The sequence below is a fragment of the Scyliorhinus torazame genome, chromosome 28 (assembly GCF_047496885.1).
Source record: "Scyliorhinus torazame isolate Kashiwa2021f chromosome 28, sScyTor2.1, whole genome shotgun sequence".
NCBI lineage: Eukaryota > Metazoa > Chordata > Chondrichthyes > Carcharhiniformes > Scyliorhinidae > Scyliorhinus > Scyliorhinus torazame.
The window spans coordinates 1,450,001-1,455,824 of NC_092734.1; positions in this window are offsets into that span (position 1 = coordinate 1,450,001).

A 5,824-nucleotide genomic window follows, 5' to 3' on the forward strand; every position below is an offset into this window, starting at 1 on the left:
GGTTAGGGTTAGGGTTAGGGTTAGGGTTAGGGTTAGGGTTAGGGTTAGGGTTAGGGTTAGGGTTAGGGTTAGGGTTAGGGTTAGGGTTAGGGTTAGGGTTAGGGTTAGGGTTAGGGTTAGGGTTAGGGTTAGGGTTAGGGTTAGGGTTAGGGTTAGGGTTAGGGTTAGGGTTAGGGTTAGGGTTAGGGTTAGGGTTAGGGTTAGGGTTAGGGTTAGGGTTAGGGTTAGGGTTAGGGTTAGGGTTAGGGTTAGGGTTAGGGTTAGGGTTAGGGTTAGGGTTAGGGTTAGGGTTAGGGTTAGGGTTAGGGTTAGGGTTAGGGTTAGGGTTAGGGTTAGGGTTAGGGTTAGGGTTAGGGTTAGGGTTAGGGTTAGGGTTAGGGTTAGGGTTAGGGTTAGGGTTAGGGTTAGGGTTAGGGTTAGGGTTAGGGTTAGGGTTAGGGTTAGGGTTAGGGTTAGGGTTAGGGTTAGGGTTAGGGTTAGGGTTAGGGTTAGGGTTAGGGTTAGGGTTAGGGTTAGGGTTAGGGTTAGGGTTAGGGTTAGGGTTAGGGTTAGGGTTAGGGTTAGGGTTAGGGTTAGGGTTAGGGTTAGGGTTAGGGTTAGGGTTAGGGTTAGGGTTAGGGTTAGGGTTAGGGTTAGGGTTAGGGTTAGGGTTAGGGTTAGGGTTAGGGTTAGGGTTAGGGTTAGGGTTAGGGTTAGGGTTAGGGTTAGGGTTAGGGTTAGGGTTAGGGTTAGGGTTAGGGTTAGGGTTAGGGTTAGGGTTAGGGTTAGGGTTAGGGTTAGGGTTAGGGTTAGGGTTAGGGTTAGGGTTAGGGTTAGGGTTAGGGTTAGGGTTAGGGTTAGGGTTAGGGTTAGGGTTAGGGTTAGGGTTAGGGTTAGGGTTAGGGTTAGGGTTAGGGTTAGGGTTAGGGTTAGGGTTAGGGTTAGGGTTAGGGTTAGGGTTAGGGTTAGGGTTAGGGTTAGGGTTAGGGTTAGGGTTAGGGTTAGGGTTAGGGTTAGGGTTAGGGTTAGGGTTAGGGTTAGGGTTAGGGTTAGGGTTAGGGTTAGGGTTAGGGTTAGGGTTAGGGTTAGGGTTAGGGTTAGGGTTAGGGTTAGGGTTAGGGTTAGGGTTAGGGTTAGGGTTAGGGTTAGGGTTAGGGTTAGGGTTAGGGTTAGGGTTAGGGTTAGGGTTAGGGTTAGGGTTAGGGTTAGGGTTAGGGTTAGGGTTAGGGTTAGGGTTAGGGTTAGGGTTAGGGTTAGGGTTAGGGTTAGGGTTAGGGTTAGGGTTAGGGTTAGGGTTAGGGTTAGGGTTAGGGTTAGGGTTAGGGTTAGGGTTAGGGTTAGGGTTAGGGTTAGGGTTAGGGTTAGGGTTAGGGTTAGGGTTAGGGTTAGGGTTAGGGTTAGGGTTAGGGTTAGGGTTAGGGTTAGGGTTAGGGTTAGGGTTAGGGTTAGGGTTAGGGTTAGGGTTAGGGTTAGGGTTAGGGTTAGGGTTAGGGTTAGGGTTAGGGTTAGGGTTAGGGTTAGGGTTAGGGTTAGGGTTAGGGTTAGGGTTAGGGTTAGGGTTAGGGTTAGGGTTAGGGTTAGGGTTAGGGTTAGGGTTAGGGTTAGGGTTAGGGTTAGGGTTAGGGTTAGGGTTAGGGTTAGGGTTAGGGTTAGGGTTAGGGTTAGGGTTAGGGTTAGGGTTAGGGTTAGGGTTAGGGTTAGGGTTAGGGTTAGGGTTAGGGTTAGGGTTAGGGTTAGGGTTAGGGTTAGGGTTAGGGTTAGGGTTAGGGTTAGGGTTAGGGTTAGGGTTAGGGTTAGGGTTAGGGTTAGGGTTAGGGTTAGGGTTAGGGTTAGGGTTAGGGTTAGGGTTAGGGTTAGGGTTAGGGTTAGGGTTAGGGTTAGGGTTAGGGTTAGGGTTAGGGTTAGGGTTAGGGTTAGGGTTAGGGTTAGGGTTAGGGTTAGGGTTAGGGTTAGGGTTAGGGTTAGGGTTAGGGTTAGGGTTAGGGTTAGGGTTAGGGTTAGGGTTAGGGTTAGGGTTAGGGTTAGGGTTAGGGTTAGGGTTAGGGTTAGGGTTAGGGTTAGGGTTAGGGTTAGGGTTAGGGTTAGGGTTAGGGTTAGGGTTAGGGTTAGGGTTAGGGTTAGGGTTAGGGTTAGGGTTAGGGTTAGGGTTAGGGTTAGGGTTAGGGTTAGGGTTAGGGTTAGGGTTAGGGTTAGGGTTAGGGTTAGGGTTAGGGTTAGGGTTAGGGTTAGGGTTAGGGTTAGGGTTAGGGTTAGGGTTAGGGTTAGGGTTAGGGTTAGGGTTAGGGTTAGGGTTAGGGTTAGGGTTAGGGTTAGGGTTAGGGTTAGGGTTAGGGTTAGGGTTAGGGTTAGGGTTAGGGTTAGGGTTAGGGTTAGGGTTAGGGTTAGGGTTAGGGTTAGGGTTAGGGTTAGGGTTAGGGTTAGGGTTAGGGTTAGGGTTAGGGTTAGGGTTAGGGTTAGGGTTAGGGTTAGGGTTAGGGTTAGGGTTAGGGTTAGGGTTAGGGTTAGGGTTAGGGTTAGGGTTAGGGTTAGGGTTAGGGTTAGGGTTAGGGTTAGGGTTAGGGTTAGGGTTAGGGTTAGGGTTAGGGTTAGGGTTAGGGTTAGGGTTAGGGTTAGGGTTAGGGTTAGGGTTAGGGTTAGGGTTAGGGTTAGGGTTAGGGTTAGGGTTAGGGTTAGGGTTAGGGTTAGGGTTAGGGTTAGGGTTAGGGTTAGGGTTAGGGTTAGGGTTAGGGTTAGGGTTAGGGTTAGGGTTAGGGTTAGGGTTAGGGTTAGGGTTAGGGTTAGGGTTAGGGTTAGGGTTAGGGTTAGGGTTAGGGTTAGGGTTAGGGTTAGGGTTAGGGTTAGGGTTAGGGTTAGGGTTAGGGTTAGGGTTAGGGTTAGGGTTAGGGTTAGGGTTAGGGTTAGGGTTAGGGTTAGGGTTAGGGTTAGGGTTAGGGTTAGGGTTAGGGTTAGGGTTAGGGTTAGGGTTAGGGTTAGGGTTAGGGTTAGGGTTAGGGTTAGGGTTAGGGTTAGGGTTAGGGTTAGGGTTAGGGTTAGGGTTAGGGTTAGGGTTAGGGTTAGGGTTAGGGTTAGGGTTAGGGTTAGGGTTAGGGTTAGGGTTAGGGTTAGGGTTAGGGTTAGGGTTAGGGTTAGGGTTAGGGTTAGGGTTAGGGTTAGGGTTAGGGTTAGGGTTAGGGTTAGGGTTAGGGTTAGGGTTAGGGTTAGGGTTAGGGTTAGGGTTAGGGTTAGGGTTAGGGTTAGGGTTAGGGTTAGGGTTAGGGTTAGGGTTAGGGTTAGGGTTAGGGTTAGGGTTAGGGTTAGGGTTAGGGTTAGGGTTAGGGTTAGGGTTAGGGTTAGGGTTAGGGTTAGGGTTAGGGTTAGGGTTAGGGTTAGGGTTAGGGTTAGGGTTAGGGTTAGGGTTAGGGTTAGGGTTAGGGTTAGGGTTAGGGTTAGGGTTAGGGTTAGGGTTAGGGTTAGGGTTAGGGTTAGGGTTAGGGTTAGGGTTAGGGTTAGGGTTAGGGTTAGGGTTAGGGTTAGGGTTAGGGTTAGGGTTAGGGTTAGGGTTAGGGTTAGGGTTAGGGTTAGGGTTAGGGTTAGGGTTAGGGTTAGGGTTAGGGTTAGGGTTAGGGTTAGGGTTAGGGTTAGGGTTAGGGTTAGGGTTAGGGTTAGGGTTAGGGTTAGGGTTAGGGTTAGGGTTAGGGTTAGGGTTAGGGTTAGGGTTAGGGTTAGGGTTAGGGTTAGGGTTAGGGTTAGGGTTAGGGTTAGGGTTAGGGTTAGGGTTAGGGTTAGGGTTAGGGTTAGGGTTAGGGTTAGGGTTAGGGTTAGGGTTAGGGTTAGGGTTAGGGTTAGGGTTAGGGTTAGGGTTAGGGTTAGGGTTAGGGTTAGGGTTAGGGTTAGGGTTAGGGTTAGGGTTAGGGTTAGGGTTAGGGTTAGGGTTAGGGTTAGGGTTAGGGTTAGGGTTAGGGTTAGGGTTAGGGTTAGGGTTAGGGTTAGGGTTAGGGTTAGGGTTAGGGTTAGGGTTAGGGTTAGGGTTAGGGTTAGGGTTAGGGTTAGGGTTAGGGTTAGGGTTAGGGTTAGGGTTAGGGTTAGGGTTAGGGTTAGGGTTAGGGTTAGGGTTAGGGTTAGGGTTAGGGTTAGGGTTAGGGTTAGGGTTAGGGTTAGGGTTAGGGTTAGGGTTAGGGTTAGGGTTAGGGTTAGGGTTAGGGTTAGGGTTAGGGTTAGGGTTAGGGTTAGGGTTAGGGTTAGGGTTAGGGTTAGGGTTAGGGTTAGGGTTAGGGTTAGGGTTAGGGTTAGGGTTAGGGTTAGGGTTAGGGTTAGGGTTAGGGTTAGGGTTAGGGTTAGGGTTAGGGTTAGGGTTAGGGTTAGGGTTAGGGTTAGGGTTAGGGTTAGGGTTAGGGTTAGGGTTAGGGTTAGGGTTAGGGTTAGGGTTAGGGTTAGGGTTAGGGTTAGGGTTAGGGTTAGGGTTAGGGTTAGGGTTAGGGTTAGGGTTAGGGTTAGGGTTAGGGTTAGGGTTAGGGTTAGGGTTAGGGTTAGGGTTAGGGTTAGGGTTAGGGTTAGGGTTAGGGTTAGGGTTAGGGTTAGGGTTAGGGTTAGGGTTAGGGTTAGGGTTAGGGTTAGGGTTAGGGTTAGGGTTAGGGTTAGGGTTAGGGTTAGGGTTAGGGTTAGGGTTAGGGTTAGGGTTAGGGTTAGGGTTAGGGTTAGGGTTAGGGTTAGGGTTAGGGTTAGGGTTAGGGTTAGGGTTAGGGTTAGGGTTAGGGTTAGGGTTAGGGTTAGGGTTAGGGTTAGGGTTAGGGTTAGGGTTAGGGTTAGGGTTAGGGTTAGGGTTAGGGTTAGGGTTAGGGTTAGGGTTAGGGTTAGGGTTAGGGTTAGGGTTAGGGTTAGGGTTAGGGTTAGGGTTAGGGTTAGGGTTAGGGTTAGGGTTAGGGTTAGGGTTAGGGTTAGGGTTAGGGTTAGGGTTAGGGTTAGGGTTAGGGTTAGGGTTAGGGTTAGGGTTAGGGTTAGGGTTAGGGTTAGGGTTAGGGTTAGGGTTAGGGTTAGGGTTAGGGTTAGGGTTAGGGTTAGGGTTAGGGTTAGGGTTAGGGTTAGGGTTAGGGTTAGGGTTAGGGTTAGGGTTAGGGTTAGGGTTAGGGTTAGGGTTAGGGTTAGGGTTAGGGTTAGGGTTAGGGTTAGGGTTAGGGTTAGGGTTAGGGTTAGGGTTAGGGTTAGGGTTAGGGTTAGGGTTAGGGTTAGGGTTAGGGTTAGGGTTAGGGTTAGGGTTAGGGTTAGGGTTAGGGTTAGGGTTAGGGTTAGGGTTAGGGTTAGGGTTAGGGTTAGGGTTAGGGTTAGGGTTAGGGTTAGGGTTAGGGTTAGGGTTAGGGTTAGGGTTAGGGTTAGGGTTAGGGTTAGGGTTAGGGTTAGGGTTAGGGTTAGGGTTAGGGTTAGGGTTAGGGTTAGGGTTAGGGTTAGGGTTAGGGTTAGGGTTAGGGTTAGGGTTAGGGTTAGGGTTAGGGTTAGGGTTAGGGTTAGGGTTAGGGTTAGGGTTAGGGTTAGGGTTAGGGTTAGGGTTAGGGTTAGGGTTAGGGTTAGGGTTAGGGTTAGGGTTAGGGTTAGGGTTAGGGTTAGGGTTAGGGTTAGGGTTAGGGTTAGGGTTAGGGTTAGGGTTAGGGTTAGGGTTAGGGTTAGGGTTAGGGTTAGGGTTAGGGTTAGGGTTAGGGTTAGGGTTAGGGTTAGGGTTAGGGTTAGGGTTAGGGTTAGGGTTAGGGTTAGGGTTAGGGTTAGGGTTAGGGTTAGGGTTAGGGTTAGGGTTAGGGTTAGGGTTAGGGTTAGGGTTAGGGTTAGGGTTAGGGTTAGGGTTAGGGTTAGGGTTAGGGTTAGGGTTAGGGTTAGGGTT